The sequence below is a fragment of the Coenobita brevimanus genome, chromosome 113, assembly GCF_032717465.1.
Source record: "Coenobita brevimanus isolate Jiangsu-jjx chromosome 113, ASM3271746v2, whole genome shotgun sequence".
Lineage (NCBI taxonomy): Eukaryota > Metazoa > Arthropoda > Malacostraca > Decapoda > Coenobitidae > Coenobita > Coenobita brevimanus.
Window position 1 is genome coordinate 3,912,555 of NC_137066.1, and position 13,828 is coordinate 3,926,382.

The window sequence follows — 13,828 nt, forward strand, 5'->3', positions numbered from 1 at the left end:
CCTGCAGCCTTAACACCCTCATACATACGCTTCACAGCATTCAACAACTTCCCATCTACTCCATATATTCTTAATACTTTCCACAATCCTTTCTATCCACCCGGTCATGTGCTTTCTCCAAATCCATGGAGGCCGCATACAACTTCTTTCCCTTCTTTAGAAACTTTTCCACTTAGTACCTATTAATAAATATCTGATCTTCACAACCTCTCCCTTTCCTAAAACCTCCCTGTTCTTCTCCAACTAGCTAATTCCTCTGTTACTTCACTGTCAATAAGTATCCTACCATACACTTTTCCTATTACACAAATTCCCCTGTGATTACCACATACTTCTTTTTCCCCTTTTCCATTGTACAGGGGAATAATTGTACCTGACTTCCAATCCTCCGGGACTCTACCTTCCTCCCAGGCCAATCTGCACATCTTCCACATCCATTCTATCACTATCTCTCCGCCATGCTTCAGCATTTCACCACACACTCCATCAATCCCTGGGGCTTTCCCCATTTTGACTTTCTTCGTTGCTTCCACAACTTCCATCCTACTGATTTTCCAGCAGTTCCCCAGCCACTTATACTCACATTACTTTTGTTCTCTATGTTCAACAATTCCTTAAAGTGTTCTCTTCATCTGCTCACGTTATCTGCCTTCTCCATTAGTAATCTACCCCGACTAACTTCTTTGGCACCGTGTCTAACTCTCTTTACCTCTTTCCAGAACATTTTCTTACATTCCCTCCACTTTACGCTCAAATTCTTTCCAAATTCCCCATCCACTCTCTTCTTACTCTCTCTTACTAATGTTTCCAGCTCTCTCTTCCTCTCTACATGTAAGTCTCTTTTCCATCTCTCAACTTCTTCCACGCCCCTGTTTCTCATCCAGTCACCGTATCTTTTGTGCCACAGCCTGTCTCACCTCTTTATTCCACCATGCTGTTCCTTGCACCCCTTTTTGTCTTCTCTTCACCCAACACACCACCACACATGCTGCACAAATTTCTTCTGTGAATATCTTGCACACATCTTCCATGTCCCCCATCTGCTCTAATCCATATTTACCCAATCGCTCCTCCACTTCTCTCTTATATTCTGTCTTTTTGTCATCCTCTTGTAACCTTTCCACCATCCTTGAATATACTACTTCCTCCTGTCTTTCCCTTCTATTTCTTCATTTCATTTGGACCTTGATTCTTACCACCACCAAGTGGTGGTCAGAAAGTCCACTCCCCCAACCTCTATATGATCTTGCATCCATTACGCATATATATATATATATATATATATATATATATATATATATATATATGTGTGTGTGTGTGTGTGTGTGTGTGTGTGTGTGTATGGTGAAATGCTGAAGCATGGGGGAGAGATAGTAGTAGAATGGATGTGGAAGATGTGCAGATTAGCCTGGGAGGAAGGTAGAGTCCCGGAGGATTGGAAGTCAGGTATAATTATTCCCTTGTACAAAGGAAAAACGGAAAAAGAAGTGTGTGGTAATCATAGGGTCATTTGTCTTCTTAGTATAATAGGAAAAGTGTATGGTAGGATACTTATTGACAGAGTTAGAGAAAGAACAGAGAAATTAGTTGAAGAACAGGAGGCTTTAGGAAGGGAAGAGGTTGTGTAGATCAGATATTCATTCTTAGATCTTTAGTGGAAAAGTTTCTAGAGAAGGGAAAGAAGTTGTATGCGTCTTTCATGGATTTGGAGAAAGCATATGACAGGGTGGATAGACAAGGATTGTGGAAAGTGTTAAGAATATATGGAGTAGATGGGAAGTTGTTGAATGCTGTGAAGAGTATGTACGATGGTGCGAAGGCTGCAGTGCGTGTGGATGGTGAACTAAGTGAATTTTTCTCTTTGAAGGTTGGGTTGAAACAGGGATGTGTCATGTCTCCATGGTTGTTCAATCTGTACATGGATGGGGGTAATAAAAGAGGTACAAGGTAGGGTAGTGGATGTTGGAGTGGCCCTGGTGAGAGAGGATAGTGTTTGGAAACTCCCTGTACTGTTGTTTGCAGATGATACTGTGTTGTTGAGTGAAGACGAAGGGGAGCTGCAAGGCTTGGCGGATGAGTTTGGCAGAGTGTGTAAGAAACGGAATCTGAAGGTGAATGTGTCATAAAATGACTAAATGTCATAAAATACTTTGTGGTTCCTTTGTGGTTGAGTTATATATATATTAGACTTTGTGGACGAGCGGTTTTTATATCTTGGAGTAGCTTCCCATTTGTCATGTAGTGACAGGAGAGGTAAAGAATAGTAGGGGACTATTTTTATTTGTCTTGGAAATATTAACAAGTCTCTCACACAGAGCGGAGTATAGAGTCCCGCTAGCTATCTCTCTGTCTCGCTCTCGCTCCCTGTCTCTCTCTCTCTCAAGTTGCTAAGCCCTTCTCCCCATTACCTGCCTGTTTTATGGCTAACTTCCGTCTGAGTTCTCTTTCCTAAATTCTGGTGAAACAGAAGATGTATCACGTGTGTTCCCTGTGATGGAAAGTTCTAGAAGCCTGTGTGTGAGTATGTGTGTATGTGTGTGTATGGTCACTAGGCACTGTCGTGTGCCTATCAAGCACTCCTTGAGTTAAGAGGGTGTAAGCATGTTTAGCATTGCTCGATTCTTTAGACACAATACCTTCTCATCATCTGACTCCCTGCTTCTATCTGTCTCTCTATCTATCTATTTATCTATCTATCTATTATGATTTGCAATTATAATATGGAGTCCTAACACAAATGTAGGGAAGAGTAAAGTGATGGTCTTTGAGAGAGGTGAAGTCAGTGAATGTACAGCGAGGTTGGATGGTGAGGAATTGGAAAATGTGAGTACGTTTAAGTACTTGGGTAGTGTGATGAGTAAGGATGGAGGTTTGGAGGGTGAAGTGCTTGAAAGGGTACAGCAGGGAAGAAAGGTTGCTGGTTCTTTGAAAGCAGTGATAAGAAACAGGGAAGTGAGCATGGAAGTGAAAAAGTTACTACATGACAGTATTGTGATACCAACTCTAACGTACGGAAGTGAAGCTTGGACGTTGTTGGAAGGACACAAGTCAAGAGTGAGAGCCGTGGAAATGAGTTATTTAAGAGGAGCCTGTGGAGTCACATGGAGAGATAGGCTGACGAATGAGGATATAAAGGAACGTTGTGGTGTTGATGTGGATGTGATAGGGAGCGTTATGAGGAACACACTGAGGTGGTTTGGCCATGTGGAGAGGATGGAGGGTGAAAGACTGACGAAGAGAGTGTATGTGAGTGAGGTGGAGGGGGGAAGAGGGAGGGGGAGGCCGAGGATGAGATGGAGGGATGGGGTGGAGAGGTATATGAGAGAGGGGGGTGTGAGTTGGGAGCAGGGCAGTGAAATGGCGGGGGACAGGGCGACTTGGAGGCGATTTGTTTGAGGCCACCCCAAAAGGGATTTAGGCGTCTGGCAATAGATAGACAGATAGATAGATAGTATACAGGGAGAGAGAGAGAACGAGAGATTCATTATCATCATCAGCCCGTAACTCCTCTGCATGACATACGCCTCTCCCATACTTTTCCATTTATCCTGTCTTGTGCTATTTCTTTCCATTCCAAAACCCTCAGATCTCTGACGAATTTCTGTCTTCATTGCTTGCTCATTCTTTTTGTTTGGGACCCTATATCTCCTGATATAATTTTTACCCTCCACCTGACAAAGTCTGAGGAGGGTGTTGTTATGATTGGGATCAGCAGGTGTACGTCCTTAGAGTTGGGCGGCAGGGTGGCTGGCCAGGCATAGAGATTTCGTTTCTGGGCCAGAACTCAGAAAGTATTCACTACAGAGTCATGAAACTTCACATAGTTATGTGTCCTCTAGTGAACTAGAGCCTTGTGATAAGTAGAATGCTGTGTCTCAAGTAGTTTTTCTTTAAATAATGAAAAAGTAAAAAAATAATTGTCCAGAGATTTCAATGCAACCTGTGCAAGGAATCTGAAGGACCCATGTTACGCCCACCTTTAAAAGAAAAGATTGGGGAGGAGGGTGAGGGCCGTTATGAGCTTGGTTAGGTGTGCAGGGAGTGTGGGGGTATGTGCTTGGTCAGGTGGAGAGTTGCATCAGCGCGGTGTTGCCTATATATTATTTCATCACACCACCTGGTTGTTGCTCTTGTTCTGTTTTAATAAGTTACTACCCAGTGTGTTGTTTTGCTTGTCCGTCTATTGTTGTGTTTTCTCTAAATACGGCCCTCCCACTGACATTTCTTCTTTTTAATTGATTATATTATTGTTCTGTGCTTCAGTTTCTTACCTAATCCAAGCTGATTCTTTCTTATCTCTTAACGTGATTCCAGTATCAATCTTTCCATATCTCTCTGGGCATTTCATAACTTCCTTTCTAGTGGTTTGCCATCGTCCATGTCTCTGAGCCTTAAGTCATTACGGAGAGAATGCACTGAATAAAAAGTTTATGCTTTAAACACAACTGTAAAGTGTCCATTAATATGCCTACTCCAACCAAGCTTTTTATGTCAACTGTTTCAGATCCGAATGACTGGTTAGTATATACTGTACAGGATCCCCTTGGTATACAAATTCATCCACTAATTCTAATGCTACATATTGGATTCTTACTTCCTGTTTATCGTTTGGTTATTGATAATGAGTTTTGTCTTCTTATTCATTTTCAGTCCTATGCAAAGACATTCTGTATTTAAATTTTCTGTCAAGTGTTGCAGTTATTCACCTGATCCTCTGAAGAGAACAATGTCATCTGCGAACCTTAGTTTATTCAGATATTGATCTCCTTTATTGCCCCCCCCCCCTTTATTTTCTTTACTCTGATTAACCCTCCATCGGTGCAGTGGGGTTTTAAAACACCGTTAGTGCGGTGGGATGTGATTTATCCAAGGCATTTTATTTTAATTCTTATTGGTATTTAAATTATTTAACTTGTGTTTCTGTACAATTTACCTTTCAATAAATATTTTAATGCATTTATTTGAACAAGAAACACACTTAATATTACAAAAAAATTCATGTATTTATTCTCCTCCCCCCAAAAATATTCATGTAGTTACATCACACAACAACACATATATATTTATTTCAGAAATTGACATTTTCATGAAGTTAATTCATAGATGATCATGTTCTTGTCTATTTATTTCTCAAATTAAAATACTCAGCATAAACAAAATTTATTCATTTATAAATAAATGTGTAATGGAACTCACATAATGCTTGTATTGAACTTTTTTCACAACTAAACATATTCATGTATGTAGTTCACACAAAAAATGTAATTTATTTACTTTACATATTAAGGTATATTCATGTATATTGTTCACAAAGAAACATAATAATATGTTTATCTCAGAGCAAATCATTATAATCTATTTACCTCACAAATGAACAATAAATGATAAACTAATAAGAAAGCCTAACAGAGTCAGATGATATATTATTGGGTAACCCATTCAGTGTTCACTATCTAGTTATCGCCACTGCTTGCATTCTCATCCTCATCATCCTCACCAGAGTAGTCAACACAAATCATGATAGAATGATCCTAGCAGATGGGCTTACAACACTTCTGACAGCTATTTTTTGTCTTACAATCCTTTGACCTGGGGCTCATTGCACATCTATGGAGGGAACCTTTAAGGTGGCGTTTTGAAGGTAATACATTAGATGGTCCAGATGGTGACAAGTGCTGGATTTTCCTTTTCAAGTCTCTTCTCAAACCCAGTTTTGTTTTTCCGTGGTTGACATGGTCTTCTCTCAGCTTCATTCCTAATGTCTTCAGAAAATGACGGTGCTTGATGGTTGATTGAGAGTTGGCCATGAATACATCGAATGTATTTATTCCTGCAACATTATGGAGTAAAAAACTGTATGAAGTCAGCATCGAGCATTCCTGGAAACACTGTAGATTAAACACCACTGATCGCCACCCCTCCTTTCTCTGTTTTTCTTTTTTCTTTGGCGTCTGCGTCAATTGCAGCATCATGATGCATTGTGCCGAGAAGTACAACACATTTACGTTTCTTGCACATATAAGAAGGCAGTGTGACATATTTCTGGAAGCCAAACAAACTTGTGTAATGGTGCGGTGGGGTGTGCTGCACCCCAAGATGCAATTACTGTACGTCTACTTCCCTCTGTGGCCAGCAAGAAACTGAGTGGGTTAATGTATCAGCTCCGTGGAGGTTCCCTGGAAATTACATGGAAGGGTGGCAGTATCACTGCTGCCAAACTCAAGATAATTGTAAGGAAACATCACTTAGGGTATGTCACACCCAGCCGCAACGACGGGGGGTTAACTTTTTTTCTGTAGCTACTTCTTCTAAGCATACTATAGACAATTTTGGTGCAATGATATCGCTTTTTTATACCAATATTCTACTGTAGGTCTCATCCATACCTTGTATACGAATTGTACTCAATACCGCTGTTGTTTCTGCTGAGCAGAAGGCTATTTCATAATCAACTAGAATGGCACTCAGTACAGCGCATTCTCCCGCCAAGGCCCAACGTGCAGTTCCTTTTAATTCAATCAAGTCTAATCCAATCTAATCCAATATAAAATTCCTGGATCCGCATCTTTATCTGGATCCGCACCAAAATTTAATGGAGTCTACTCTGGGCCAAGGCCCGTTCTTCTACCAAGTTTCGTGGAAATCCGTCCAGTAGTTTTTGTGTAATCTTGCTCACAAACCAACCAACCAACAAACAAAATAACGGACAGGGGTGAAAACATAACCTCCTTGGTGGAGGTAATTAAGGCAACACGCGAAGATTTCTGTACTCGTTTGCCTTCTCAGTTATTTACCTTATTGCATGTATTCGTATGTGGTCGATGCTTGAGAATCCTCTTCAAAAGTCTGCTTCTTCCCAAGCCTAACCAGAGTAGATTAGAGCCTAGTGCACCTGGAATTCTACTGGTGATGATCCTTGTGAATAATTTGTAAATAAATGGCAACAGGTTAATTGGTCAATAGGTTTTAAAGTTATATTGTCTCCTTTCTTCTGTATTAAATTATTACTGCATTTTTCCAGGCTGTCAGGACTTTTCCTTCTTTGAGACATTTTGTAATGAGTTTTGACAGCTTTCTCAGAGCAACCTTTCCTGCATCTTTTATTAATTCCACTGTGATACCGCCTTCTCCTGATGCTCTACCTCTTTCCATAATTTTCAAACCTGTTATTGTCTCTTTTTTAGTTATGGCTGGAATTTCTGTAGATATTGGGTTTCTTTTGACGCGTGTCTGTGGTCTGAGTTGTATTGATGGCCACAGAATTCTTCCACCATTTTGATTATAGCTTTCCTATATTGAGTTACTTCACTATTTGGTTTCTTTAAAGCACTGATCTGACTTTTCTTTATCCCTAGTCTCTTCTTTGTTGTCTTTACACTAGTTCCTGAAATTAATGCTTCGTCAGTTGTCTGCGCGTTAAATTTCCCCACATCTTCCTGCTTTTTTCTTATTCATGGTCTTTGTAAATTCTACTGCATCTATATCTCTAATTAAATATGGCTTTCATGTTTGTTTTTGCAGTAGTAGTTTCGTTTAGTCTGAGAGTTTGTTATTCTTATTCTTTACTGCCTTCCCTTCTTTTTCAAGTGCTGCTTCCTTCAGTATCTCATTGAGGCTTTCATTTACTTGGTCCATGTCAACGCTTTCTTCATTGTTAAGTATTAAATCCCTGTTACTGATGCTGATATTAATTTTGTTTCTCTATTACACGAGTTAGGAAAGTTAAGAAGCATCATTTGTTCGAGGTTATTCCTCTCTTTTCTTAAAATAATTATCGGTTAACATTTAATCCTTCTCTGATCACTACTAACATTTACTTTCTTGATGACTGGTACCTTTCTCATGATATGTTGGTGTGTAAGTATGAAATCAGTCGAATTTTTTTACGCCATCTGGAGAATTCCATGTGCATTTTGTATAGGATCTTTTCTCAAAGAATGTATTCATGATTTTCATAAACAGTTTCTGCCAATCCTACTAGAGCTTGACCTCTGCATTCATTGAGTCTACAACACAATTAACAACTAATGTCTCTCTTGCTACCTTTTTTCCTACTTTAATATTGAAGCCACCCATGATCACAGGAAAGTTGATCTTACTTATGTCAGTAGTTGCCTGTACAGCTTCATAAACTTAACACCATCGTCATCACTATAACTACTTATTTGTGCATGCACTTGAACTACCTTTTATTGCTATCTGTCATTTAATTTGATAAGGTCAGTACCTACTCTTTCATATATACTAAAAATATTATACAATTTTCATCTCAAGATGTGTCAGTTAGGAATCCTATTCCATGCACTTACTACCATCATGTTTGCCTCTCCAGTATAACACATGTTTACTGTTTAATACTTTATGCTCTTCTCCTAATCGCCTGATTTCACTAAGTCCTACAACATCCCATCTGACAGTCGATAATTCTTTAAGCAGTACCGACTTGCGTTCTCAAAGTCCTTACATTGTGGGTGCAGATTTAAGTAACCTGTGGTGACCTAATCCTTTACCGCAGAGACTCTTAGCACCGCACGTTCTAGAGTTATTCTGATCGCCACCATAACCAGTGCCGGGTACTGAGGGCTTTTGTCTTAGGTGTCTGTTCATTGTTTTGTTTAGGAAGAAAAACAGCCAATATTACCCATCCTGGCTGGCTTGTGACTCAGATAGGGGGAATGCTTTTAGACTGTCTGCTGCTAACAGGCTTTTCTTGTTTGGGTTCCACCCACCTAGTCTGGTGAGTCGAAGTTGCACTCAGGTCTGCTCCCAAATGTATGGTAGCTCCAATAGCAGGCTGATCTCCACCCTCTAAGGGAAGTAAGGCATTAAGAGGCCCTATCAAAAACCTCCGTGCCTACCTCATCCCTACCCTCAAAAGGCCATCATCACACTTTCCAGCTCGGCTCTGGGTCAGCAGGGTCACAGGGGAGGTGGGGGCTTCAGGTGGTTTTCCATCCTTCTCCGTGTCCTCCTTGTCCCTACCCCCAAAGAGCCACCACCAACTGGGGCTCTGGCTCACAAGGATCTTGGAGCTGGGGGATGAGGCGGCCTTGCCATCCTCCTCTGTGCCCTTCTCGCCCCACACCCAAAGGGGGAGATGTGAGCAGGGAGGAAACAGTCAACACATTCACCCTTGTTGGATGCGACTCAGATGAGGGGGAATGCTTTTAGTCTAACTGCTGCCAGTAGGCCATTCCAGCATGGCTGTACCTTATCCAGTCTGACCCTACTAGGTCGAAGCAGTACTCCAACGTGCTCACCACTACATGGTAGCACTCCACACACACACACACACACACACACACACACACACAATAAATAAAAGTAGTGATCAAACAAAACTGTTTTACAGCTATATCAGAAGCAAAACCAAAGTAAAAGATATAATACAATCAATTACGGACGAGGGAATCACTTATACACAAGAGAAAGATATTTGTGAAGCACTAAATAAGAATTTCCAATTAGTTTTTACAGAAGAAAAAAATTTTGAGAGGGACTATGTGGAACATGCATGTCCACACATACTACCAGATATACAAATAGCAGAAAAAGTAATACAGGAGGAGTTAAGTAGATTAGACAGAGGAAAAGCAAGTGGTCCTGATGAAATTTCATGTTGGGTACTACGAGAATGTGCAAAGGAGTTAAGTAAACCATTATTTTTAATTTTCAAGAAATCCTTGAGTCAAGGTAAACTACCTGATATTTGGAAAAATGCAAATATTGTCCCCTTATTCAAGAAAGGAAATAGACAAAATCCACTCAACTACCGACCAGTATCACTGACCAGTGTTGTAAGCAAGGTATTAGAAAAGCTTATAAGAAAAGCTTGGGTAAATCATCTAGAAGAACACAGTATGATAACAGAAAGACAGTTTGGTTTCAGAAAAGGAAAATCATGTGTTATTAAGCTGTTGAGCTACTATGACAGAGTAACAAACACAATACAGGAAAGGGAAGGATGGGTGGACAGTATCTATTAAGATTTCAAGAAAGCTTTTGACAGCACCACACCAAAGACTTTTATGGAAACTGTACCATCAAGGAGGAATTCGAGGCAAACTGTTTTCCTGGATGCAAGACTTTCTCATAAAAAGAGAAATGAGAACAGTACTAAGAGGAAACTACTCATCATGGAAAGAAGTGACTAGTGGAGTACCACAGGGTTCAGTGCTGGCACCAATCATGTTTTTAGTGTATATAAATGATATATACAGTAACACTGGAAATGAGAGCTATCTGAATATGTTTGCAGATGATGCAAAAATACAAAGGAGAATTACTAACACAGACTCGTGTAAAGAGCTACAAGAAGAATTAAATAAACTTCATGAATGGAGTAGTACATGGCAAATGGAATTCAATGTGGACAAGTGTCATGTAATCAAGTTTGGTAAAAGTGGAAAAAGACCTGATTGGGATTATAAGTTAGGAAATAAAACCCTATACACATCAGAAAGAGAGAAAGACCTAGGTGTGATTATCAATAACAGACTATCTCCGGCTGACCACGTCAGCGAGAAGGTACGGAACATGTATACACTGCTTGCAAATATGAGAATAGCATTCACATACATAAATGAGGACATGCTAAGAAGGATAATAACATCATTCATTAGACCAACCCTGGAATATGCATCAGTAGTCTGGAGTCCTCATCTCAAAAAACACATAGACAAGATTGAAAAAGTTCATTGGGCCGCTACAAGATGGATACCAAGCTTAAGGGACCTAAGCTACGAAGAAAGACTAAATAAATTGAATCTACCAACACTACAGGAGAGAAGGAAAAGAGGTGACATGATAATGCTATATAAGTGCATATCAGGGAAGAAGAAAATAGACATAAATGATTTCTTAACATATGGAGAAGCATCAGCAAGAGGACACTGCAAAAAACTGCATAAGAAGAGAGGTGATAAAGACGTAAGGAAATTCAGTTTCCCAAACAGAGCAATCGATCAATGGAATGCACTACCGAATGAAATAGTGTGTGCCAAAACAATTCACAAATTTAAGGATATGTACGATAAATATGGTTTAAGACACGGGACAGTACGAGCTTGACTCATTCCTGTAAAGATACAATTAGGTAAGAACAATTAGGTAAGAACACACACACACACTTATATAAGACAGATGGATAGATAGATATACCCCAAATAATTTTATCCTGCTGTGAGAAATCCTGGCAGTTAAAATGGTTAAGTCAGCCATGCACTGACCCGATCTGATTGATGCCAACGAAGATGAGTGCTGAGTACAGCCATCCAGGCACCCATGGGTCGTCCAGGTGAAGGGGGAAGCATAGGCCGTTGGTGCCGTAGAACCCTTGACGGCTGTGATAGTATACCACTGAGGGATAGAGGGAGGGGGTATTAGTGTTGAAGCATAGGCCGTTGGTGCCGTAGAACCCTTGACGGCTGTGATAGTATACCACTGGGGGAAAGAGGGAGGGGGTATTAGTGTTGAAGCATAGGCCGTTGGTGCCGTAGAACTCTTGACGGCTGTGATAGTATACCACTGGGGGAGAAAGGGAGGGGGTATTAGAGTTGAAGTACAGGCCGTTGGTGCCGTAGAACCCTTGACGGCTGTGATAATATGAAGGAGTACGGAATGGGAGTATTAGACACACACACACACACACAGACTTGGACGTAGGGTGGTAGTACAGCCTATTTCATAATTTAGTGTGGCAGAAGTACAAGCACTAAAGCAGAAGCTTCAGGGCCCTTCAATTGTTGTCTTTCTATTAATGGCTTTTGGCGTGGTGTGTGATGTGGCGAGGTGTGGCTTTGCTAACATCGCTAAAGCTTACGAAATTGAAGTTCTTCGTTTCAGAAATATTTCAAAAAAAGACAGACAGAGAAAACCGCTCATAGAGATGACCACCAATCAAAAAGTAAATATCAATAATACGGACAATCTCTTATCACAGGGCGTAGAAGATCAAAGAAAGCTTCCATTGACAAGAGGATGAGAAGAAATTAAGTTTTCAGTAACCATTTTTGTGCATCACCCATTTTGCATTTTACCCCAGCTAACTTCAGATTGTTTTACTGATCTCAAGAGACACATGGGGGACCAATAATGAGAAAAATTATTACGGGTATCTTTCAATTTCTCATTGACTGAGACTTTTCTTCTTTTTATGTTTTTTTAGCTAACGTCTACTGATATTACTAGGCTTAAGGGAGTTCAATGACACTAAAATTCTCAAAAATTACCACGATTAACGTTTTGGCCAAGATTCAAATATTTCTTATGACAGTCCAGCCTGCGAAGGACAGTTTTATTTAATTAAAGGATTCAAGACCTTAAACCACTAAGAAGAGGTCAGGACGCAGGAGAACAACTTTGGTAATTGACGAGGATAGTCAAGATTTTGTGGAGCTTTATGAGGCGTGAACGAATTTTGATAATAATTGTCCTTCTTGTTATTCTATGACTCCTAATTCAGTTATCCTTTTCAAAGTACTCTCCTCCTGCATCCACAACCACTTGTTCCACAGTTCCTGTCACTGTTGGAGGCATCACGGGAATTCTTTCTTGATGCTGCTCATGATGCTCGTTGTTGCAGGTGAGATATATTCAGTCCCGGCAAAACCATGTCCTCTCACCACGAACTTCAGTTTGGGTGACAAACGATAGTGTTATAGTTACAAGTGAAAAAGGTGGAAGTGGTACTAATTATTCTCTCTCTCTCTCTCTCTCTCTCTCTCTCTCTCTCTCTCAGTTTTAAACTGATTAGTAATATCTCTGCATGGCTGGGGGAATTGCCGCGGTGAGGCACCTTCTGGCCGTTACATTGTCTCATCAGATGTTTCAAAACGCCCAAGTAGAAAGGTGCAACAACAGTAGTTCATATGGGAAGGTATTCTGTGTGCACAATCCCTCCCATGACAAAAAATGCGAACACGAGGAATTTCGCTTGCGCTCCTGACTGATGTTAGTCCATCAAAAACATCTTCCTAATTGCTGTGAATCAATATTATAATGATCCGTTTTCTGTATGTTTGTTGGTTTGTCCGCTTGTTACCATAACACAGCAAAAACGGCGCATTGTAGCGCAATTTTTGCCACAGCAAGGTGCCGCTATAATGCTCTAACTCCAGCAAAACTGTTTCCAGACCAATCGGGCCACCGGTTCCCGAGTTATGACTCATTTCTGGCCTTTTGACATCAAGCAGCTTCGGCGGCCTTTAGGCGGATCACTTTCTTTGTGGGTGTTGAAGTTATGGTAACACACCCAAAACTGCGCAACGTAGTGCAATTTTTGTTGCAGCAAGGTACCGTTAAAATACTCTAACATGAAGAATAAAACAGTTCCCAGTCCACCTGGGCCACCGGTTCCCGAGATATGACTCATTTCTGGCCTTTTGACATTAAGCGGAAAGGCCGCCTTCGGTGGCCTTTAAACGAGTAAATAATAATCGGTGGGTCACATACTCTTAGTCTTGCCCTCGTTATGGTGAACCCTCACGTATTATCATGTTGTTCGGTGACATATGTCAACTGGTGAGTAGCTGACGTACTACATAGAATGGAGCAAAGAACTGGCAACTAATTATACAATGGTGGAAATATTATCAGAACTTCTATGTAACATAGGTGGTGAGTGTATGGATTAGAAAGTAACATACATCGTGAGTGTATGGATTAGAAAGGTACAGTCAGTTTGGGTACAGGATGACAGCTTGAGAAGCTGACAAGGATAACAGCAAAATGTTATGGAGTTTGAAAGGATGTACACCTGTGGCATCGGATAGTGTGATATCTGATATCTTAGAAAAAGTCAGGACCATTTTAATACCAGAGCAGGACA